The following is a 25513-nucleotide window of genomic DNA, read 5'->3' on the forward strand; positions in this document are numbered from 1 at the left end:
GCCTGTGGAGACCAGGAGTGGGTGTCTTTGGAGCAGAGGAAGGCACTCCTTCCTCAGTATGTGGGATGCTTCCATGGGTGTATAAATGAATCCACTCATTCATGTTTGGAAGCCACTACTCGGCCTATAGGAAGGGGAAAGAGACTTGGCTTCCTCCATACTTGCTTATTTTTTTCTGTGGGGACCGATACCTTATGATCCTATGTATGCATGGGTGGGTTATGAGATTAAAGGAACTAAGGTGAAAAAGGATAAAGACAGTTTATCTGGCACTGGCTTTGTTGTACCAGTTTATCCAGTCAGTGGCACTGAGACACAGATGAAAGCATGAAAGATCAATCAGAGAGCCTTTTAATATTTTCGAGCTGGAAGGGATTTTATAGGTCACTTGGCAGTACCCTTTCATTTAACAGATAATGAGCATGAGGCCCAGAGATGTCAGATTTCTTACTGTGGGTCGCACGCTAATTCATAGAATCTCAAGAGTTCTAAAGGCCCATAACAGATGGAGTAGAACTCTCCAAATAACAATAAAGAATAATAATCAGAGCCAACATTCTTGAAAGTTTATTGACATGCCTAGTAATACATATTAACCTCATTTAATTCTGACGATAACTCAATGTAATTGGGGTAAGATTACCATCCCCGTTTTACAGCTGAGGAAACTAAGCTGGAAGAGATTAAGTAAAATGTGTCCGAAGTCACCCAGTCATTAATAGAGCCAGGATTCAAGTACCAAGCTCAAGGGCTTAACCTGCTCAGAGCCCTTTACTCCCACTTAACTGCGACAACTGAATGGGAGCTCAGTGACTGAGGAGACCCGTGCCAGGTCTGTGGATGTCTCATCTTTTGGCCAGATGTATATGCTAATATGCAGATGTGGGCCAGGAAAGCCTGTTGCTCTGCAGCTGTCTTTATAGTGCCCCAGAACAGTTTTGAGAATTAATGTGCAAAGTAGAATTCTGTTTCAACATCAAAGTTCCCTTGAAGACAGAGAGCCTGGTTGGTAATTGGTTTCCCTGATTCTGCCGAAGTTTGTGGGGGCAACTGGAAGACTCTTTCTGCATGTGTTGCCTTCTTCCTGTTGCGCAATCATTTAGGTTTAAAATCGTAGTTTCAGGGGCACCTGGGTGGCTCAGCAGGTTAAGCCTCTGCCTTCGGCTTAGGTCATGATCTCAGGGTCCTGGGATCCAGTGCTTCATCGGGCTCTCTGCTTGGTGGGGAGCCTGCTTCCTCCTCTCCCTCTGCCTGCCTCTCTGCCTACTTGTGATTTCTCTCTGTCAAATAAATAAATAAAACCTTAAAAAAAAATAAAATTGTAGTTTCAAACTGTAGTGTGAGGCATCCTGGGGTGTGTGGGCTAAAGAACTGAGGGAGGCTGTAGGAAAAATTGGGCATGGATTTGGCTTTGATCCAAATAATGTCTAAAACAAATATCTTTTGCTGCATTAATTTTTTAGTTCTGATAAATGAGAACAACTGACTCATTAGATGTACAGTAACTGTGATGCTTGTGATGTTTTCTTTCTGTTCTTGCAGAAGTTGAATGTTTTTCTCACCTGACAATGGTAATACATGGATTTAGTTGGAGGTTTTTTGTTTTTTGTTTTTTTAGCCAAACACATTTTTACAGATTTGTAGAGGTTATTCTAAGAAAACCCTCTACCTAGATTACTGTTTTGTTTATAAGGAGCACTATAGGCTTTCTTTGCCATTCATTCATTGTAAGCAGGTTTCTCTATATGGCAGAGGAAAGCCTGGGTTCTTAGATTTCAGCTCAGAAAGCTATATCCTTTGAACCTAGGCCCCTGGGTTGGGATGTATAAGTCAATACACAGCATTGATAATTGCTGCATATCACTTGGAGGAAGATCCAAATTAAATAAAGAAGGCTTTCATTAGGTCATGAAAAAACAGATTTAGGCTCTCTTGGTAAGAATCTTGAGGGATTTTGCAGAGGGAAGAGATGTAATACAAGATAGTCTTCTCATTTGTAGGCTTTGAGAAATCCCTTAAAATAGAGAAACACATGAATATTTGTTTTCTAACAGAAAATAATTCAAAGACCTGCCCATGTGTCTTGCCAAAGCTTTTTTTCTTTTCATGCTTCAGCCAACCCGCCAGAAATTTTTTTTTCTGATTATATCAGGAAGAAATCTCACTTAGTGATTGCACACTGTTAATACCTGCTTTATTTATTTTTTTTTAAAGATTTTTATTTATTTGAGAGAGAGAGCATACAAGTGGATGATGGAAGGGGCAGAGAGATAAGCAGGCTCCCCTCAGAGCAAGGAGCCTGATGCAGGACTACATCCTAGGGCCCTGAGATCATGACCTGAGCCGAAGGCAGCCGCTTAACCAACTGAGCCACCCAAGTGTCCCTATTTTTAAGAGTCTTAAGAATATCTCACAACCTACCATTTGTCTAGTTATTTCTCTGTTATTATATACAGGTTAAACTTTTTTTTTTAAGATTTTTATTTATTTATTTGAGAGAGAGAGAGATCACAAGCAGGCAGAGAGGCAGGCAGGCTCCCCGCTGAGCAGAGAGCCCAATGCGGGGCTCAATCCCAGGACCCTGGGATCATGACATGAGCTGAAGGCAGAGGCTTAACCCACTGAGCCACCTAGGCGCCCAGGTTAAACGTTTTTGGCAAGAATTCTAAATAGCTCATTTTGTGTACTCGCTATTGCTGTGTGAGGGGATGTTAGTTTATCCCATTATTGGTGATGCTCAATGCAAATAAACATCTGGCTAAAGTGGGGTCCTGCCAGATTTTGGAATCATAAAGGTGTCATTTCCTGGAGATAGATTTGCATTAAGTTTGGTACTAAAGTTCTCCCAGATATGTTAACATACATTTATTTTATTTTAGAAGGTTTTATTTATTTGAGAGAGAGTGTATGTGCATGAGCATACAGGGGAGGTGGACTGGCAGAGGGAGAGAGAGAATCCCAAGGAGACTCCACACCTAGTGCAGAGCCTGATGGGGGCCTCGATCTCACAACCCTGAGATCATGACCTGAGCTGAAACCAAGAGCTGGCGCTCAACCAACGGAGCCACCCAGGTGCCCCTATCAATATTTATTTATTAGATACCTATTGTGCATCTAGCCTTATGTTTAGTACTGTGATGAATCTAAAAGAATTAGATAAAAAAGAATCTATCTGAAGGAATATGTAGGTTCCTTGAGAGGGTAAGTTATTTTTTAAAAAACTAACAAGTAAAGGAGTGGTGATTCTTAAGTTAACAACTAGTTTATAAAAAATTTTTATTGATGTATAATATACATAGAGAAAAGTACACTTGTAAGTGTAATAGCTTGATGATGTTATCAAACTGAGCACACCAATGTACCCAGCACCCAGATTAAGAAACAGAATTTAGGGGCACCTGGCTTAGTTCATTTATGTATTCAACTCTTGATTTCAGCTCAGGTCGTGATCTCAGGGTCTTAAGATCTAGTCCCATGTCAGGCTCCATGATGGGCATGGAGTTTGCTTAAGGTTCTCCATCTCCCTCTCCCTTTGCCCCTCCCTCCCCAAAGAAATGGAATATAAGCACATCTCAATAAGTCTGATTTTTAAAAAGATTTTTATTTATTTATTTTGAGAGAGAGAGAGCATGGCATAGGGGATGGGCAGAGGGAGAGGGAGAAGCAGACCTCCTGCTGAGCAGGGTGCCCTATTTAGGACTCATCTGAGGACCCTGAGGTCATGACCTGAGCCAAAGGCAGACGCTGAACCAACTGAACCACCCAGGTGCTCATCAATGAATCTGATTTTTGTGTGGAACTTATATCCAAATGATTGTTGACTTTTTCCATACCAACTTATTTATGAGTGGCCCAAAGAAATCAATATCATTTTAAGCCTAAAATGGTGTTCCCTAACTTGATTGGTTTGGGGATCTATCCAGCTTGATTCAGAGTAATTTGCACAATGTGCATCCAAGATAGTCTCTCCTTATTCATTCCTGTCTCAGAACAGAAGATGACCTCTCCTTTCCCATGGATAGCTTCTTCCCTCTGCATTCCACCCTGCCTCTCTTGACTTTCCTGGGTCTGGTCCTTCTCTTTCTTCCTTGTTTCTCCTCCATGTATCCTTGGTCTTTGGTTTCTCCTTTCCCTTAGGTTCCTTAGCAGTCATCCTCCTGGTTCTCCTCACCAGGCTGCTATTCTCCCTCTTTTTTGTCACCAAACTTCTTAAAAGACAAACTCCTCTTCCTCTCTAACCCGTTCATCCCAATGCCACAATTCTAGGGAAGTTCATAAGCAAACTCCTAGGTGTTAATCAGCCTTTTCTAAAGCCCTTGTTTTCTTAGATATTTCTGCTTCCTGTTGAAGGCTTTTTCTTTTTTTCTATGAGACTATCTCCTTCCTTGGTTTCTATTTGTGTGCTCTTAGTTTTCAGCTACTACTCTGAGTACCCCTCTAACATTGAACTTCCCAAAGAAAGAACAGCAGTAATTCTGGCTTCTGTCGGTATGTCTGAGAATGACTTTTCTTAGGACCTTTCTTCATGGGTAATAGATAAATATCTGAATTTATCTGTGTTTGGAAGATAATGTTTTTAATGGCAACCGCTCAATGAAATTAATGTAAATTCTGTGTTACCCTAGTTTCTCAATGCTGTACCTGGTAAGAACTCAATATGTGTTTGTTGGAATCATTTAATCATTCAATTATTCATTTATACGTTCAATAAATATTTACTAAATGTCTAGTCAGTGAATTGATTGTTAAGTTCCACAGTAGGTTACATTTTTATTTATTTATTTATTTTAAAGATTTTATTTATTTGACAGAAAGAGATCACAAGTAGGCAGAGAGGCAGGCAGAGAGAGGGGGAAGCAGGCTCCCCGCTGAGCAGAGAGTCCCATGCAGGTCTCGATCCCAGGACCCTGAGATCATGACCTGAGCCGAAGGCAGAGGCTTTAACCCACTGAGCCACCCAGGCGCCCCGTAGGTTACATTTTTAAAATAACTAAACTTCTATCTAAATATGTATTTTTTATCTTTTTTTCTTTTCATTTTTGTTGATGTTTGCTTGTCCCCCCCCCCCCCCATTGAGCAATTACTAACTATATGACTCTTAGAGAAGTTATTTAACCTCTAGAAATCTTTACTTTTTAAAACAGGGATAACAGTGGTATCTGCCTCCTGGGTTGTAAAGATTAAGTGGAAAAAAATGTACAGAGAGCACATAGCACATACTAGGATATAGCAATGACTCGATAGATATTAGTTATCATTATTATTCTTTTTTTTAAAAAAAGATTTCATTTATTTATTTGACAGAGAGAGAGATCACAAGTAGGCAGAGAGGCAGGCAGAGTGAGAGGGAGAAGCAGGCTCCCTGCTGAGTAGAGAGCCCAATGTGGGGCTCGATCCCAGGACCCTGAGATCGTGACCTGAGTTGAAGGCAGAGGCTTAACCCACTGAGCCACTGAGGTGCCCCTATCATTATTATTCTTGCTGTAATGGTTCAGTAGTGGACTTTGGTCCTCACGGCAAATTAAGCATTAGTCTTCCCATTTTTCTTTCTTTTCTTTCTTTCTTTCAGTCTTCCAATTTTTCCAAGAAAGTAATGGAGACTCAAGAGGATTTAAATAACTTGCCACAGGTCACAGAGCTAATAAATTGTAGATCTTGGATATCTGGTTGATGGCTTGTGCCTTTTACAAAACTATATAAGTGTACACCAGTATATCCTATGCTTCCAGCATCTTGTAGGACACTTAGAAGTAAACTAGAAGTCACTTTATAGTGGCTGAAATAAGCTAATGCTGTTCTTTTGCTTTCAAAAGGTAGGACATATCAAGGAAGTTCTGCCTGATTGGGAAAACTCCAGCCCTAATGGTCAGATTTAACAAAGATTGTATCTTAAAACCACAGGATCTTAGGGCTAAGAAGGATTTTAGGCTTAGAAGGATTTGCCCACCCAATTACTGAATTTTATTGCTAACCATCCAGCCACGGGGTCATTTGATTTATTCTTTAACACTTCCAATGACAGGGAAGTCATTGCCACCTGGAGGCAGCTCTTTCCCCTTTCCACAGCCCTGACCACAAGACTATCCTTCTCCATCCAACATCCATCTGAACTTCTGTGTCTGCCTTCCACCTGTGGATTCCAGCTTAGTAGTGGATGGCCACATGAAGTACGTGGAATCGCTGTTTCCTAGGTCAGCTTTTTAGATTCTTGATGTTTATTCTCCATTTTTCATTCTCAGCAGCTCTTCACCAGATTGAGCAGCTTCAAACCTTTCATTTACAGCTTCCCCAGAAAAAAAAAACAAAAACAAAAAACTAGATCTACTCTTTTTTTTCTTTTTAGTGTAAAAAAGAGTAAAATCCATGACTATCTCATGAGCATTTGGCTTTTCCTTTAGTCTTTCTCATTATGCTTGGTACTTCCTTCTACCCAGTTAGTCAAGCTAGGATCCTAGGAGTTTGTTTCTTTACTATTCACATAACAGTCCATCAGCTACTCTTTTTGGTCCTATCTCCAAATATAAAATTCATCTCTTCTACCATCACCCCAATCTAGTCACCAGATCCCTCTCCGATTCCTAACTCCGGCCCCCTCCTTGCCCACAACAAGTAGAGTTATCTCTCTCTTTTTTTTTTTTTTTCTTAAAGATTTTATTTTATTTGAGGGAGAATGAGTGAGAGAGAACATGAGAGAGGAGAAGGTCAGAGGGAGAAGCAGACTCCCCAAGGAGCTGGGAGCCCAGTGCGGGACTCGATCCTGGAAGTCCGGGATCATGACCTGAGCCGAAGGCAGTTGCTCAACCCACTGAGCCACCCAGGCGCCCTAGAGTTATCTCTTTAAAGCACAAATTCATGGCATTTGGGTGGCTCTGTGGGTTAAGTGTCTGAGTCTTGATCTTAGTTCAGATCTTGATCTCAGGGTTGTGAGTTCAAGCCCTGCCTTGGGCTCTACATTGGGCATGGAGCCTACTTAAAAACAAAAACAAAATCAAAAGCCCAAATCAGATCATGTCAGTCCTGTAATTAAAACTATTCTCTGATTTCTCATTGCCCTTACAACAAAATTGAGACTCTTCTGTGGTCAGCAAGGCCCTGCGTCATCTCAAATATTCTTCCGTGTTATTCATTCAGCCTTGGTCCCTGGTGGCCTTTATGTTCTCTAGACATGACAAGCCTTCTCTGGCAGCCAGCCCTCACACTTCTTGTAACTTCTGCCTGCACTCTCTGCATAGCTTTGCAAATGGCTGGCTCATTCTCATCCCTCAGGTCTCAGCTCAGATACCACTTCCTGAGAGAAGCCTGCTCTGATCCCTCATCAAAGGCCCTAATCTCATTATTTTGTACCTTCCTTTCAGATCTGCCCTGCTTTTCTTGAGAACGTAAGTTCTTTGGTGACTGGACACCGGCCTTCATGTTAGCAACCATGTTTTCTCTAAGTGGCATTGTAGGTGCCCTTGGAAGGTACTTGATAAATATTTGCAGAATAAATAAATAGCGTGTGATTGACTGGGTGTAAGGGTGTTGGAATCATATTAAAAAAATGGATTTGATTCTGAAGTTGCCATTCCCTGTGTGATTTGGGGCAAATTATGTTACCTCTTTGGGCTTCAGTTGCCTTATCTGTATAAAAGCAATCCTAGGGGCACCTGGGTGGTTCAGTGGGGTAAGCCTCTGCCTTCAATTAGGGTCATGATCTCAGGGTCCTGGGGTCGAGCCCCACATCGGGCTCTCTGCTCAGCGGGGAGCCTGCTTCTTTCTCTGTCTCTGCCTGCCTCTCTGCCTCCTTATGATCTTTGTCAAATAAATAATTAAAATCTTAAAATAAAAAGTCTATGACCTCAGTAAGTTAGGTTTAATCACTAAAAAAGAAAAAGTTTATAAAAAAGAAAAGCTATCCTAGACCAAAAAAACAAAACAAAACAAAACAAAACAAAACAGTCCTATCTACCTCATGAAATGTTGTGAATATTTTCTTTGGATGTTGTGAATATGAATTAAGATACTGGCTGTGAGTGTACCTGCCATAGTACCTGTCACATATTAGTGTTTGGTCTCCCTCCAAGCCTGGCACTTCATTCTAAACATGTATAGCAGAGCTCTGTCAAGTCTGAACCTAATTACTGGAATGGCTCCTGTGGTGTGCCTGGGAGTACCTGACCCATAAGCCTGGGGTGACATGTCTGCATCTTCTCTCGGGTATCACTTGCCTGGCTGGGAAGCTATTTTTTTTTTTTTTAAGATTTTATTTATTTATTTGACAGAGAGATCACAAGTAGGCACAGAGGCAGGCAGAGAGAGAGGGGGGAAGCAGGCTCCCTGCCAAGCAGAGAGCCCGATGCGGGACTCAATTCCAAGACCCTGAGATCATGACCAGAGCTGAAGGTAGAGGCTTAACCCACTGAGCCACCCAGGCGCCCTTTGGAAGCCAGTTCTAACCCTGAATATCAGCTGTTGTGCTGCGTGATGCTACAGTCTGATAACCCAGAGGTACCAGGCCCAGAGCCTTCGTTGGGGTGCTGAACACAGACCCCCAAAACACCATCAAACCTTACATTGTGTGGCCCATTTCTTGTCAAGATGGATTGGGATGTTCTGTCTAGACAGTCGTCTCCTTTGGGAAATCACGGTTGCTCTAAGAGGAGGCACATGGTCTACCGTTAAGAATACAAACTAGGCCTGTGAGCTGTTGGGGAGGGGAGGAGTTGCCGTGAGGTGGGTGGGCCTGTGCAGCCGAGCCTGCAGAAAGGAGCTGTCAGCTTCTGCACTCACAGGCATCTGGGGATCATTGCTGGGAGCCTTCTCCTGTACCCGTGCTGTGTTAACAGAGCTCCCTGTCCATAGCAAGGTACAGATGTCACTGTCAGCCTTCTCAGAGCCAGCAACTCTGTCCCCCCTTTGAGGAGTGCTTGGATGACTTGAAAGGTAACCCTGGAACGGGGACAGCCTGCTGGGGAGGGGGGGGGCTGAAGTCTTCATGCAGCTTGTCTCGTCAGTAGGACGACCTGCGTGACTCTCCTGTCAATTGTCAAGAGTGAGTGTTCTAACATGGGGCTCTAGAGTTAGGTAGACCTGGTTCATATCTTGGCAGTGTCATGACCTTGGCTGAGTTACCTGACCTCTTGCCTTAGCTTCCTCATCTAAAATGGGGATAATAAGGACTCCCTGTCTTACGTGATCGCTGTGAGGTTTAGATGATACAGTACACACAGAAATGTTAGTTGAGTTCCAGGCATAGTTAATGTTCAGAAACGAGTGTTCTTTTTATGAGGCAGGACAGGTTGGAATTTTGAGTTTATTCCTGATGAGCCTCACCCGTATTGAACTTGGGGCCTTGATTGTTTGCCAGCTAGGTCACTTGGGACAACTTATTTAACCTCTCCACGTCAGTGTTTTTATCTGTCACATGAAGTTTATAATTGCCTCCTCCTAGTGAAGGTGAAATGAGATCAGGGTGCCTGACACATAGTAAGTGCTCAAAATCCTTGTTTCTTCCACCTTTGGTTATTGAGTATCTGAAATACGGTCCCTTTAAGCTTGTTAAGATTCCTCACTAGCCTTGTATGCAGCTGTGTTCAGACAGCTTTGGCAGAAGGAAAAGCTTTTTTTTTTTTTTTTTTTTAAATAGACTGTTTCATAATCTTTTGGCTCAGATCTGTTGCTGCTGCACCGTGTGCTTCTCAGGGTCCCTGGGTCCTCTGTAATCAGCATGTACCTTGCCTCTCACCTAAACGACCCTGGAAAGTGGCTGCCCTGGGAGATGTTGCTGAATGCAGAATGGATTTTCCTCCCTGCTCTTTGGCTCTTTGGGATGAAACTGGCTCAGGGATTCTAGGCCGCAGGGGGGAGGGGCTGTTGGGCCTGGACTACAGTTGGACTTAGTGACTGAGAGTTTTCTGGTTTTCATTAAAATTCTCTGGCTGTCTTTCGGGATGGCTCATTGGATATGACTGTGCATTGGAGGTGGTTGTGCCGTTCTCTTGGCTACACACACCCAGCAAATCACGGTGGCCCTGAGGACGAGAGAGAACTGAAGGTGGACAACAGGCTGGCTAAGGGGTATAGCTCAGCAGTCTGTGTGATAAGGGGCCCCTGTCTGCAGCTGTATAGCATGAGTTTTACAAACTCTTCAATACAGATGGGGAAGCAGACAGCCAAGCTGGGAACGAGTTGCTGAAAGAATCCTCTCACAGCTTACTCTTGATGACAGACTTGTTCTTCAGGGCAGATATAAGTTTCCTGGCAGCTGTCAGAGGGTCCCCAAATGTGACATCAGTGACTGCAATGAGTCTGATCTAATCATTTTTCCTTAGGTGCTTATGCCCAAGGGGTGGGGGGTGAGTGGCAGTTCTCGGAGAGTGACAGAAGATTCAGTTTTTTAAGAGTTAATTGCTGGTAGTTGAAACCTCACTTGAGTTTAGAATTTGAATCTGAAAATCTGGCTTCATATGATGACTCTGTTATTGACTTGCTTTGTGATCTCAGGCAACTTACTTCCGTGGGATAAATTATGTAAAGCTAGTGGCATATCATATGTTCTCAGTAAGGGCTAGATGTTGTGATGAAGTACGCTAGATTTGACCTGTCACTCCAGCTCACTGAGCTATATCCCAGTTCTGTCATCTAAAACATTTGTTCAGCATCCCTCCCAGCTTTGTGTCATTTAAGAATTTGAGGCAGATGTGTTCCCTAAGGCTCTTCTTTCACTGGAGAAATACATCAAAACCATATTATTATGTTTCCCAGTGAGACGCTTACAACGTTGGATATGTCATCCCTAGGTAACTTAGTAGGGAAAAGGAAGGATTTTTTTCTGTCATTCTTGATGGATAGGTTGTGAGAAGGACATTTTAATTGATCTTGGGTATAAATGTTCCTTGACTCCCAAGAGAGCATCACTCAGGCTGCCATTTGCCTTCAGTGTAAACTCCATTTCCCATCTTCTCTCCTTTTACTCTACTCTTCAAACCCTGTGTTCTAGCCAGAGTGGACTACTCACAAAGAATAATTACTGTGGACACTATTGGGTATACCGAAAAGTGTTCTAAAATGGATTTACAGCTTGAAGAAGAACAATAAAAAGAAAATTGGGCATCCACCATTCAGCTTATAAAATGGAATGCTATTGGTGCCTTAGAAGCTGCTTTTGTACCTTCTGCCCCCAAATCATGTCCTCTTCTCTCCTCACCAGAGTCAGTGATTATCCTGACTTCTGTGTTGATCATTCCCTTACTTTTTTCTTTAATGATTTAACTACTCATGTTTATATTACTGAACAGTATATTGGTTAGTTTTTTTTTTTTAAGATTTTATTTATTTATTGGACAGAGAGAGAGATCGCAAGTAGGCAGAGAGGCAGGCAGAGAGAGAGGAGGAAGCAGGCTCCCCGCTGAGCAGAGAGCCTGATGCGGGGCTCGATCCCAGGACCCTGGGATCATGACCTGAGCCGAAGGCAGAGGCTTAACCCACTGAGCCACCCAGGCGCCCCTGGTTAGTTTTTTAAAACAAGGAGCAAGTACAAATCTAGCAAGCTTTGTAAGAAAAGGGCAATAGTGCCACTACTGGGTTTAAAAATAAGCTGATTTGGGTTCATATTGTGACTTCAGCTTCCCTAGAGGTTACAAAAGTCCTAATGGGGCAGTCAGTGGACAAGGCTGTAAGTGGATCCTAGGAAATTTAAAGCCCACCATTATTAGGGCATCTGATGGCCATAGTGTAGGTCAGGCACTGAGCATCTGGTAGGGTGTGGTCATAGAGAATGGACTCTTCTGTCTTCTCTACCTCTCATTTTTCCAGCTATCAGGGAGTAGGTCAGAGCAAAAACTTCCTTGTGGGGTGAAGTGAATGCCATCAGCTAATGCACACAGTCAGCCTGGAGGGGCCGAGCAGGTGCTTTATTAGCACAAGGTCGAGACCAATAGGGTCAGAAAAGAGTCTGAACCAAGTTTGCCTATCATTCTTGGGCAGGTTAAAAAGAGAGTATGCAGTTACTATCTGTGGAATTCTTTTTACCTAAAAATGGACCCCTAAATCTAATCAAGCCCCTATAGCTAACTTTGATTTATTGGAAAGATGGAAGAAATTAAACTACACTCTAAGGAAGCGAACAGATAAATGCAGATTTTTGGACAACTGATTTGGCTTTTGCAACAAGTCAGTGACATGAAAAAAATAATGTAACTTAAAAATTATAATCAGTGTAATGTTTGAATCTTTTTGGTTCAGTTAGTCTATGTGTTAGTCTGCAAAGGCTGCCATAACAAAATACCACATACTGCGTAGCTTAAGCAACAGAAACTTATTTTAATTTTTAAAAAATTTTGAATTGGGGCTCCAGGGAGGCTCAGTGGGTTACAGCCTCTGCCTTCGGCTCAAGTTATGGTCCTAAGGTCCTGGGATCGAACACCCCATCAGGCTCTCTGCTCCTCTGGGAGCCTGCTTCCTTCTTTCTCTCTCTGCCTGCGTCTCTGCCTACTTGTGATCTCTGTCTGTCAAATAAATAAGTAAATAAAGTCTTAAAATTTTTTTTTTTTTTTTTTTTTTTTTTTTTTAAGGGAGAGAGACATTAGAGAGAAAGAACACGAGTTGGGGAGAGAGCAGAGAGGAGGGAGAGGGAGAATCTTAAGTGCTTTCCACACTCATCACGTAGCTCAATTTAGGGCTCAATCTCATGACCTTGAGATTATGACCTGAGCTGAAATCAAGAGTTGGACCAAATTTAACCAAGTGAACTGCCCAGGTGCCTCAGAAATTAATTTTCTCACTATGCTGGAGGCTGGAAGTCTAAGATCAAGGTGTAGGTGGGTAGGTTTTCCCTGAGGTCTCTCTTTGGCTTAGAGATGGTCGCTGCCTTCTTCCTCCCTCCTCACATAGTTGTCTTCTGTATCCTTGTGGCCCCAGTGTCTATATGTTTTAATCTGTTTTCTTCTTGTAAGGATATTAGTCATGTGGGATTAGGGACCACCTTGAAGGCCTCATTTTAACTTAGTTACTATTTAAAAGGCCCCATCTCCAAGTATAGTCCCATTCTGAGTACTGGGCGGGGGGCGGAGCTTCAACATATAAATTTGGGGGCCAGGGGAGACACAATTCTAATTATAAAAACAGTCTAATTATAAAAAAGCATTTCAGGGGCACCTGGGTGGCTCAGTGGGTTAAAGCCTCTGCTTTCTGCTCTGGTCATGATCCCAGGATCTTGGATTGAGCCCCGCATTGGGTTCTCTGCTCAGGAGGGAGCCTGCTTCCTCCTCTCACTCTCTCTTTCTCTCTCTGCCTGCCTCTCTGCCTACTTGTGATCTCTCTCTGTCAAATAAATAAATAAAATATTAAAAAAAATTTTTTTTAGAGATGTTGGGGAAGTTTTATTATGGCTTGATATCAAGGGTTTGCCGTTAGTTTTTCTAGGTATGATAATAATATTGTGATGATAGAGAATGAGTAATATAAAGGTGGGTTCTGAAGTACGCTAAAATGAAATGGCATGATATGGAATTTGTTATAAAACATTTAAACGAAGAAAAGTAGAGAAAAGGGAGTGATTAAGTTAACAGGCCAAAATGTTCATATTTTGAATTAATGATGAGTATCAAGGGCTACTTTTCAATATGTTTGAAAATTTTCTAATCATATATTTAAAATATTTAGGTCAACAACACCAAAGAGCGTTTAATGCAGGAGGGTTTTTGGTGATGAACAACTTCAATATGTCTGTCCCTTGAGCTCTACTTCTGCAGTCTGGTTAGTTTCTTCATGTGGTGTTCATTTTGGGGTCCTCCACTGACTGTCTCTACTCAGTCCCTCTGTTCCTTTTACGTTTTAAAAAGATTTATTTATTTTTGGAAAGTGCGAGCACATGTGAGAGTGGGGAGAGGGGCAAAGGGAAAGAATCTTCAAGCAGACCCCCCCACCGAGCATGGAGCCTAATGTGGGGCTCCATGTCATTACCCATGAAATCATCACCTGAGCCAAAACCAAGAGTTGCCGCTTAACCGACTGTGTCACCGAGGTGCCCCTTGGGGATTTCTTTTATTCAGATATTGAACTTTCTCTACTAGTCCTCTAGACTATTCTTAACTGCTTCTGTTTTCCAATCTTTGTCTCGTGATTCTAGTCTCCAGAAGATTTTCTCTACTTCATTTTTTAATCCTTTTATTGAGGTTTTTTGTTGTTTCTGTTTTTGTTTTTAAATTTCTGCCTCTAAGTTGTCAATTTCCAAGAGCTCTTTTTTTGTCTTCTTGGTGTTTCCTTTATATAGCATCCTATTTGCATTTCGTGGCTATAATTTTATTTCCTTTTTGTGAGAATATTAATGCTATTTCCCTCCCACCCTGCTCCCTGCCTCATATATAGTATCTATTTCCTTCAAGCTCCGTGTGTGTGTGTGTGTGTGTTGTGTGTGTGTGTGTGTGTGTGTGTGTGTGTTTGCTCTGGTCTGTATCTTCATTAGAGGCATTCCCAAGATGTCTTTGAATGTGATCCTTGGCTGTGTGGTCTAATTAAGGGTGGGGGGTAGGGAGACGGTAGGTTAAAAAAACAGAAAACAAAAACAACTGTTGAGACCTTGAGTGGTAAATGAAGGAAGCCGCTCACAAAAGACCACAGAGTATATGATTTCATTTATATGAAATTTCCAGAATAGGCAAATCTGTAAAGACAGAGAGAATAGATTAGTGGTTGCCTGGGGCTGGAGTGTGGGCTGGGGGGCGGGGGCAGTATATGGATGGAGTGACTGCTAATGGGTAATGCTTTCTTTGGGGTGATGAAAATGTAAAATTTATCATGGTGATGGTTTAGAACTCTGTGACTATACTAAACACCACTGAATTGTACACTTTAAAAGAGTAAATTGAGTGAGTTTATCTTAATAAAGTTTAATGTTATATCTTAATAAACCACCCAGTGGTGATGGTTGTACAGCTCTGTGAATATACTAAAAATCACTGAATTGAGGCACCTGGGTGGCTCAGTGGATTAAAGTCTCTGACTTCGGCTCGGGTCATGATCCTAGGATCCTGGATCCTTGATCCTGGGATCAAGCCCCACATCCGGCTATCCCCTCTCACAAAGGGAACCTGCTTCCCCTTCTCTTTCTCTGCCTGCCTCTCTGCCTGCTTTTGATCTGTCTGTCAAATAAATAAATAGAATCTTTGAAAAAAAATCACTGAATTGTATACTTTAAAAGGGTGAATTGAGTATGGGAGTTAATATCTTCATGAAGCTGTCCAAAAAACCCAAAAAGCTGTCAAGAAACTGACTGTGGGCTGGAGATCATTAACCGTGGGCCTCACTGAAGTGTGATGGGGGTGGGCTGTTTGTTGGAAACCCCTGAGGCAGCATCTTCACGTTTTCCTCCGTTCCCATCTCTTTGCTGGGAGGGGCAAGAGGGAAGTCTCTAGAGGAGAGGGACTAGGACACTGTTGCACTTCACCTTCAGCAGACATAGTGCCCTTGTGTTTTTTATGTTCCCCGTTAACCATACTGGGTACTCCTGGACCGAGCCACTCTTACTTTTTATTATGAAATTCCAAAGATTACAAAGTAGAGAGGACAGTGCAATGAATCCTCATGTTCCTGTCACCCAGTTTCACCAGCAATCGTTTCATCTGTGTCCCTCCCACCCCCTCTCCCCAAATTATTTTAAAACAAGTACTGGACATTTTTGTTTTATGCTCTCTAGCATCTAAGCTTCCAGAATTCTGTCACTGAGGAGGAGGATCTAGGATTTAACTTCTTTTCAAGCAGCTTTCCATCTTTTCTTCAGCTTCAGCTTCTGCCCCGCTGCTCTAGGAGCGTGATGACTGCCCGTCCTGGGCCTGGTGAGAACCCCGTGGTTCCCATCAGCTGCACACTCAGCTTTCCCTGCGTCTGGTTTAGGATTCAGATTTCTTGCATCTGCTGTCAGTTACTATGTGTTCATCTGTTTCCCAAGCTTCCAAAATTTGACACCATTATCTTCTCTTTCCCTGAACTTACAGTTTTGTTATTAAGACAAAGAAGTCTTTAGTGGATTTTTGTAGGGTTTTGGGAGTAAGTGAAATTAGATGCAGCTGTTCAGCATGCTACTTTCTCAGGAAGATCAGCTGCTCCCCCCGCCCCCCGCCCCAGTTTTGCCCTCTCCTACCCGATTCTACTCAATCGTACCTAGAATCCTATTGGTAGATAGATACATAGGTAGAGAGAGAGATTTTCCAGGAAAGACCCTTTCCAATCTTCTGAGTACCAAGAGGAATCCTCTTATTTTAACATGCTTCTCTTCTGACCGGAAGCCCAGGCAGAATTAAGGAGTGCCTGCCTTTGTGCCTCGCTAGCATTTTGCACTCACCTCTTACAGAATTGTTTGCTTGCACTTTGAATGCTGCATTGCAGTTTGTTTCCCTGCCTGTCCTCCCTGTTGGGCTGTGAGGCCAGACTCAGGAGCAGGACTCTGTCTTGTTTCTCTCTGTATCTGGAGCCCAGTGCCTCGCTCCCAGTAAACATTTGTTAACTGACAGGCTGGAGAATTGAGCACTGCATCTCCAGAGTGGGGACAGACGGGCATACAATGCCCACTTCCTCCTTGTCCCTTGCGGGCACTACTGTTTGGTAAATATTAAGGAGGGAAACATGCCTCGCCGGCTTGTTATGCAATGCCATTCCCTTTGCTTTTAAGTCTGGGTTTTTTTTTTACCCAGTCAGCATGTTGGAGAGGGAGAGGGGCGCTGTACGAGAGTGTAAACATCCTTCCATAGAAGGAATGGACTCTGGCAGAGATGCGTTCTTTCCCTCCCTCCCTGGATAGAAAGGCTTGTGGTCTGTACACCGCTTCACAGTAAAGGAGTCAGTTTGTTCTGTCTCGACAGCTACTTCATTCTGCAAAGTCTCCCATTGCTTTTTCGTTTTGGACCAAGTGCCAGGAGATTTTTTTTTTTTTTAAGATTTTATTTATTTATTTGACAGACAGAGATCACAAGTAGGCAGAGAGGCAGACAGAGAGAGAGAGGAGGAAGCAGGCTCCCCGCCAAGCAGAGAGCCGGATGCTGGGCTGGATCCCAGGACCCTGAGATCATGACCCAAGCCGAAGGCAGAGGCTTAACCCATTGAGCCACCTAGGTGCCCCAGGAGAATTTTTTAAATTGCTGATTACATTATTTGAAAGGCATCTGATGTTAAAATATTATCTAGGAGAGGTCCTGTTAAAATTCAAACATACATCTTTAAAAGGTTAACAGTAATTTCTCGTTTGTTTCCAGTACCTTTCTCAAAATGCCACATAGAGCCTCTGGGGGAAAGAAACAGAGAACTAGTGGGCAGTTTGGGGGTGCTGGATTAAACACACTTAAATAGGGTTCTGTACTTCAGGATTTGTCAGCCTTCCTGCTGGGCAGTGTGACTCTCCTAGAGGGACATGCAGGAGGCTGCGTTTCCTCAGTTTATCTTACTTTCCATCAGAGGGGCAGGAGCATTTTGGCGCTCTGTTTTTTTTTTTTTTAAAGATTTTATTTATTTTAAAGAGAAACAGAGATCACAAGTAGGCAGAGAGACAGGCAGAGAGAGAGGGAAGCAGGCTCCCTGCTGAGCAGAGAGTCCAATGCGGGGCTCGATCCCAGGACCCTGAGATCATGACCCAAGCTGAAGGCAAAGGCTCAACCCACTGAGCCACCCAGACGCCCCTTGGCGCTCTGTTTTGAGGAAAACACACAACCCTGGAAATAGCCCCGCAGCTCTTTAAGGCCCAGTTGAAATGCTACTTCCTCTAAGGCTTTCCTGAATTTCCCCAGAGGTATATAGCCTTTTTCTTTGAATTGTCTTGCCTTCATCTGTCTCCCTGTCTCTTCCCTTACCCTCAGCAGAACCTAAATTCCCTGTGCATCTTGTGTTATTTCTGCATCTGGGACATTACCTGGCACAAAGGTACTCAAGAAATGTATGTCGTTCTGCACTGGTGCCTCAGCTAAGTCATCCTCCCAGTTGAGAGGACACCATCACAGGTCGGAACTGAAGACAGGTCTGGAGCTTGGGGCCCTCGCTAATCAAGGATATGGGTCGGGGAGAGGGCTCACAGCAAGGACACAGGGACAGTGTAAGAGCTTGATCCTAAAGGACAGAATAGGGAAGCAAAACCAGGAGATGCTGAGAATATAAATCAAATATGCTGATGGATGGTTATATATGACAGCCACCTGTGGTCAACTTTGAATATTTAGACTTAATTCCATCCCTTCAAGTAGGTGATATTCTTCCTATTTCATAGATGAAGAAATGGACATCAGAATGGTGAAGTAGACATAAGTATTGGGGCACCTGGGTGTCTCAGTTAAGTGGCGCCTTCGGATCAGGTCATGATCCCGGGGTCCTGGGATTGAGACCCATGTCTGGCTCTCTGCTCAGTGGGGAATCTGCTTCTCCCTCTCCCTCCTCCCGTTCCCCCCTGCTCATGTGCTCTCTGTTGCTCTCTCTCAAGTAAATAAATTAAATCTTTAAAGAACTAAGTACCTATATGCACCAGGCACTGTGCTGCTGGGGATACAAAGATGAATAAAATTCAGTCTTTTCCTTCAGGGAACCCTTGTTTTATGGCATAGGTCATCCTGTAAATAATTAAGCAAGGGGGTGAATGTGGTGATGAAGCAATGATTGGGGTCATATGGGAGAACCTACGGAGTGAGGGTGGAGGAACTGAAGGGACCAGAAGACAAAGCATGGGGTGAGAGATACAATGATGACTTTATAATCATCAGCAGGAAATGTGAGGTAGGCTAGGAGTGAGGAGAGGCTGACAAGATGTTGTGAGCTGGTTGAAGCGTTTCAGACCTGGTTTTGAAAACCAGGGGTTTGTAGGGTTTTCAGCCAAAGAGCAAACTGTCCAGCATGTTTCAGATACAAACCCAGGTGGAAGGAGATGGTCATATTATTCCCATTTTCTAGGTAGGGGAGCTGAGGTTCCGAAGGTGACTTGCCCAAGATTACTTAGCATGTTAGAGTTGGAACAAAGCCACAATTTCAAGCCAGAACCACCTTGATCTTTGTACTACTAAGCTACCTCTCAAAGTAACAATGACCAAACACTATATTGAATTTCTGACTGAAAAGTACTCTTACTCTCACTCTGATACTTGAATCAGGGAATAGTTTTAAGTCTTCATATGATCAAGAGCCAGATTTACGTGGTACTAGTTCTCAGTGCTATAGAAGTTCAGAGAAGGAGAGATCAGGGAGCAGTTCATTTGGGAGGTGGCGTCAATATTGCTCTGAAGGAAGAGATAAACTAGAACAGGTAATGGGAAGCCAGGTGTGAGAAAGGATGCTGTGCCACCATGTGGTAGGGCAGGAGTGGGCCTGGGAAACGGATGACGAAAGGCCGCTTCTTGGCATCATTACAGTCACTTGCTTCCTGAGATAGCTGTGTAAAGAAGAGAGAAACAATGACTGTGCACCTCAATTCCCATCTTCTCTTTTGCTGAATATAAACACACAACTGACATTAAAAACATATTTTTACCTCCTTATTATAGTTATTAGAGAGTTTATTCAATAGTGTTCCCCCTTACACTGCACTGTGATTTATCTCAGTGTCCCTGTCCTCTCCTCAAACCCCCTCTGAATATATAAGGGAAACAACAGAAGGTCCTACAGCTAGTAGAACCACAACCAAGTGTGCAAATAGAAATGACATTTGCCGGTCTGTGGGATGAACAGAGCTTGCTTATATAGAAGGGGGTGTATGTTTGTGTTGGTGCTCCAAAGTTCTCTTATGATTCCTTCTAACTCCTGGAATTGGGATCTTTTGTAAATTCTTCTGTATTATATTATAGTCAGTGGCGATAAAAGGAGGTTCTTAGGAGTCAAAACAGATCTGGATTAGTATCCATCCCAGCTCTCCAGACTACGAGTTCTTTTACCTTGGGCACATTATTAATTTTGTTAAGATTAAGTCTTGTAGATTTTTGGTCTTGTAATTATGCCCCTTCTCTCTACCATCATCAGATTTACCCTCATCACTGGATAATTCTCAGTAGCAAATAAACATGCCCCTGGATTTCCTATCTGAAAATAAACAATAGCCCCCTCCTCCACACCATCTGATATTCCAGAGTGTTTTTTAATTTTATCCCTTAAATATTCCAAAATAAATTCATTAATTAGTTTACACCTCTGTTGACATTATATCCCCCTCTAGCTGTCTCTAGTTTCCTTTTCTCTGTAAAACTTACAGGCTGTCCTAGTTTGGGTTTTGACGCCTTTCCTTCGCTCTAATTTCTTCCCATTGTTCCATGAGGACTGTTCTTGTCAGTGTCAATCAATGAATGACCTTCATGTGACCAAGTGGAAGGTCACTGCATTCCTTTAATCTTACTCCTTTTTCCAGCAGCATTTGACAAGGCCGATTGCTGTTTTCTTGGACACTCTACTTCCCTGGTCTCTTCCTGCCTCTTGGGGCTCTCCTCTATCTCTTCTTCCCCTCTAAATGGTGATGTGCTCCATGTTCTGAAACGGCCCCCTTCTCTTCTCTGAGACATAGGTGTCCTCCTTTAATTCAGTGACTTTCAGTAACATCCATTTGGTAATGAACTTCAAATTTGTATCTTTATCCTCAGACTTTCTCTGGAACTCCAGACTCCTGTCCAGATAGTACCTAAGAGGCTTTGCACTTTTCACACCACTAAAAGAGAACCCTTGACTTTGTCTCCACCCAGAACTTGTTCTTCCTTCAATGATTCCCCACCTAAGTGGTGCTACTATCCCCTCTCTAAGTGTTCAAGCCAAAATATCTAGGCGTTGCTTTTGATTTCTTTCTTTCTTCCTTATGGTCATCCATTCCTTCAGCAAGTCCTAATTTTTCTGTCTTCCCAAACATTCCCAAATCCTTTCCCACCATTTCCCACCATAACCACCTCCTACCATATCCACTACCCACACCCTAGTCCAAGCCTTATCATTCTCTTCCTAGACCACTTGCAGTGACCTTCTAATTAGACTTCTTGCTTCTCCTTGTATCCATACCATAATGCCCTCCATTACAGAGACCAGAGAAATCTTTAACACCATTTGTCAGTTTGTGCCACACTCCTTTCCCGTTCTCCCTCTTCCCCCACGTGGCCTCCCATTGTTCTCAGAATGAAATCCACACTCCTTACCCTGACAGACCAAGGTCTCTGTGACCAGCCCGGTGTCACTCACCCAACCTGCTTCTCACTGACAGTGCATCAGCCTCAGTGTGCTGGCTTTGGTTCCTTGAACTTGCCAAAGTCCATTTTCATTTTAGGGCCTTTGCCCTAGTTCTTCCTTCAGCGTGAAATACTCTTCTTCCAGTCTGCACGTGCTTGATCTTTCTTGCTTAAATCTCATCTTAAATATAGCCACCTCAGAGAGACCTTTGACATCCCACTCTAAAATTGCCATCTAGTCACTCTGTTCCCTTCCTCCTATTTTTGTTCCCTACTAGTTCTCTACAAGTGAGAACTTGGCATTATCTGGTATTTTCCTTGTTCATTAAGGTTTCTGCTCATCTCCTCATTCATTCATTTCTCTGCTTGTTGCCCGACTGGAATGTATATTCTCTGAAGTGGGGGAACCTTTTTCTGTTTGTTTATTGCTGTATCCTCTCCTCCTAGATCAATATTTTGCATAGTAGACATTCACTCGAAGTATATGGGCTGTGGGAATATATTTTTCTCATCTGTAGAATGGAGACCCTAATACTTACATCTCAGAGTTGTTCAGGACTTACACTATCAAACTTGAGAATACACATGAAGTGAATAGTTCTGTGTCCAGCATATTGTATTTAATAAATAGAAAATATGTTATTTTTAAAGTATCCAGCTTATCATGGACACCCAAGAAAGATGAATTCTCTTTCTTTCTTACAGTCTGGGTCTCCTGTAGTATTTTATATTGAGATACCCTGCATTCTCAGCAAGATGAAAGGTACTCCCCAGTCAGCTATGACACTACATTTTTCTGAAGAAAAGGCTTAAAAAGTACTATTCAATGAATAGTCAGCATCAGCTAGTTCGGAACCATTATTAATGTCGCCTCTGTCCCATTCCCTATTGTACACAGACACTGCATTATAACAAGGTTTGACTTTCTCCTGGGAAATCATAATTTTCTTCTTTCCTTTGGTTATATGACCTCTCCCAATTAACTCTCCTTAGAGTCCAAGTGTTTTGGGATTTGATTTCTAAATCCTGGTGTTTAGGTTCTCTGAAAAGTATTTCTAGCTTTGTGTGTTCTGATCAATATTTCTTTTGCATTTATTTAATAAATATTTAGGGTTGACTGAATGCCAGGCAATGGGGATACAGTTAAAAATTCATAGGGCCCTTTGTCTTGAAGGTCTAGTGGTAGAAGTAGAATACATAAATCAATGAAGATAATAAAGTGTCTATGAAGAGAGTCTTAATAGTACATAGCAGAGGTACAAAAGAGGGAGTGGCTAATCTATTTGGAGGGGGAAGGAAGGTTTCAGAGATCTGTGGTTGTTCACCAGCCAACAAGGAGAGACTGGCTGTGTGAGTAAAGGTGTGGAGGAGTGAACCTTCCTTGGGGTCTGCACTCGGGGAACCTGGCGTGGCTGCATGATCTCAGTGGCAGTGATAACTCAAAGGTCATGAGAAACAAAGCTAGAAGGAGGGGCGGGGCCTGAGTCATGGCTGGCTCTGTATGCTCTGCTAGAGAATTTGAACTTTCTCCAACAATAGCAATAACAGGAAAAGCATGTAACTCTTATGGAGTGCTTCCTATATGCCAGACTCTTTTCTTTGTTCTTCATTGATTCCTTTAATCCCACCATGACCCTATGAGGTAGCTACTGTAATTATCCCTGTGTACAAATAAAGAAACACAGACACCAAGAAGATAGGGAACTTGCCCAAGGCCATCAAATTCATAGAGGGCAGAGGCAGGACTCCAAAGTTTGCCCTTTTCACCGGGCACTGTACTTCCTCTCACAGCTTTGTGTGTGGGCAGCCGAGCCCCTGAGGAGATTCAAGTGTGGGAATGACATGGTCAGATGAGTTCTTTGGAAAGGTTGCTGTGGCGTGGCATTACATCTTATACCTGGGTTAGTTTCTAAAAGCCTCTAAGGCAGAAAATGCAGTTACCTTTGTCCTTGACGCGAGGAGTAGTTGAGTGAGGCTTGCTGTGCAAACAGTAGCGTGACCTGTCTCACTCAGCTCAAGGCAGCAGCTTTTCCCCAGCCTTGGGACGAAGGCCAGCCTTGGGTCCAATGCATGTACAAGATGAAGAGTCGGTTTGTGTTGAGGGGCTCTGTTGATCGAAAGCACAAATGCGTCACACTCCTGCAGAAACTGAGCCCCTCCATAGCCACAGCTGACTCAGTCTCCTGTCTCCCTTTCCAGGGCCCACGCTCACTTAGGGGGCAGCAGAGTTCATGCACTGCTTAGTGATTTTTTCCCTGTCTCTGTGTCTCTCCGTGGAAGGAGTCCACGTGGCCTCCATGTGGAACAGGGGCAGCTGCGGCCAAGGTAGAAGTTGGCCCCAGTGAAGGTCAGGACAGGTGGACAGACAGGAGAACGAGGATGTGAGAGATAGAAAGGAGGGTAAATGTTCTGGACCGAATGGCCATCTAGATTAGTTCCCTTCATGCTTTTTTCTGATGTGAAAACTTGGTACATTGTTATACATATATATTTGTTTGCTTGTTTGTTTTGTTTTCAAAGTCTGGTAAAATTGCTTCCAGTTTCCAACCATGTCTGCTTTGGTAACACAGTCTTCTCCTTTCCCCTGACGTATGGTTATTGAGGTGGGCCTAAGATGTCTCTGCAAGTGTCGAGGAACTTTCATCAATCCATCTGTTGTGACAGTGGCGCAATATGTCCGCTTTTTGTTTACAAATGGACACTATTAGGTAAACTCTCCTGATAGTGCTTGAGAAACCCCACTGTTGTGTTCTCTTGCAGGTCTTAGGGGAAGTTCACTAAATTTTTAAACAAATTGAAATGATTTTGTAACTGCTTTAAAGAAAACATTGACATGATTACAGTGATAAAAACCAAACCAAACCACCCAGTGCGTAGGAAAAAGGGACAGGGAGGAACACATCAAAATGCTGATGGTGATTGTGTTCCTTTTGGTAATTTATTTTCCCCTTTTCTTTGTTTTCCATTTTTGAAAAATGTGCCTGTGGTACACTCAAAATGTCAAAAACTTGTAAAAGAAACAAAAAGGACAAAACTTAAAAAATAAAAAAGCTCCCTGTGATCCCATAATCCTAACATTCTTCCTTTTTGAAATGCTGTCGTTCACATACATGCTTGTTCTTCATAGCTATATTCCTAAGAAATGCAGCTTTGTGTAGTCTCTTTAGTTTATAGCCTGTTGTCAACATTATTTCATATTTCCACATAGTTTTCATAATTGGCATTTCTGATGGCTGCCCCGCATTCCATGGTGTTGATGTTCCGTGCTGAACGATCCCTTGTTGGACATTTGGATTGTTTCTAGTTCTTTTAGATAAGACGCAGTGAATATTTTTGTTCATTTAGCAGTTTGAGTTTGTTCAGTTCTTTCCTTAAAGTGAATTCCCAGCAGTGAGCTCACTACATGAAAGGTTTGAACTCTGTTACCGCTCTTGGTTTGTACCTAGTAAGAGCCTGTTTCCTAGAAGAGCAAATTGGATGGTCACTACTGTGTCCCTGTGTGTCTGTCCCATGTTTCCCGCACTAGCATTGAGCCTCTATGATATCTTAGTAATGTGTGTATCTGTAAATGTAACCTTTCTTGAAGAAAATTTAGAAAGGATATACATTCATAAAGAAGAAAATAAACTATCCATAATCCCACTACTCAGAGGTAAGGTAGGCATTTTAAAAAGGTATTTCCTTCCAAGTATATATTTCATAATATTACATCATGTGGCGCAAAGAGAAACCAAAACAAAAATATGACCTTTTCTTTGTCATATGGAGGTTTTACTCCTCTCTCCATTCTGGGGCCAATTCTAAGTAATACTGGAATGAACTTCCTTGGGAATAAATCTTCATACCCATCTTGGCATCATGCCTTAGGAAAATTCCCAGAAGCAGAATTGTTGGATCAAAGAGTATGGACATTGTTAAGACTTTTGATGAATATTGAAAACTTGCTATTGAGGAACATTGTGCCACTTGGTATATACCGCACCTGTTCAGAAGTCCATGGCAGCCTGGCTGGGTGGCCGCCGAGCTTCAGGCTGGGCCTGAGCCACCTTGGTGCAGTAGGGACAAAGGTGGTGCCAGAGAGGAATTCCAGCTACATTTCTGATGGAACCTCTGCAGGCTTTGGTGACAGATGGCTTGTGTGCGTGTGTTTGTGTTGTATGTGTGTGTATGTGTGTGTGTGTGTGTGTGTGTTTGGGGGGCCGTATTGAAGGAGAGTTTCACATGGGCATTTGCCAGGATGCGGGTAAGATCATTTACAGGAAAGCACTTAAACTTGAGGTGCTCTATAGATGTAAAATCTTATTGACAGTAAGGGTAACAAAGACATCCCCACCTCCCCCATGGGGCTGTTCCAAGGATGAAATGGCTGTGTG

General features: G+C 42.8%; 1 protein-coding gene across 3 annotated transcripts in view; it reads left to right on the plus strand.

Annotated features, from left to right (window-relative positions):
* Window positions 1–25513, plus strand: part of RAB30 (RAB30, member RAS oncogene family) — an 80618-nt gene that overhangs the window by 21470 nt on the left and 33635 nt on the right. Inside the window, exon 1 of one of the 3 annotated variants that reach the window (XM_082682897.1) lies at window positions 8746–8922. The exons of the other annotated variants lie outside the window; for them this stretch is intronic. The gene's annotated coding sequence lies outside the window, so the exon portion shown is untranslated. Of the gene's footprint in view, window positions 1–8745; window positions 8923–25513 lie in introns of those variants that run through there. 3 annotated transcript variants of the gene reach the window in all.

This window comes from Mustela nivalis (genome assembly GCF_964662115.1).
Source record: "Mustela nivalis genome assembly, chromosome: 9".
Classification (NCBI taxonomy): Eukaryota; Metazoa; Chordata; class Mammalia; order Carnivora; family Mustelidae; genus Mustela; species Mustela nivalis.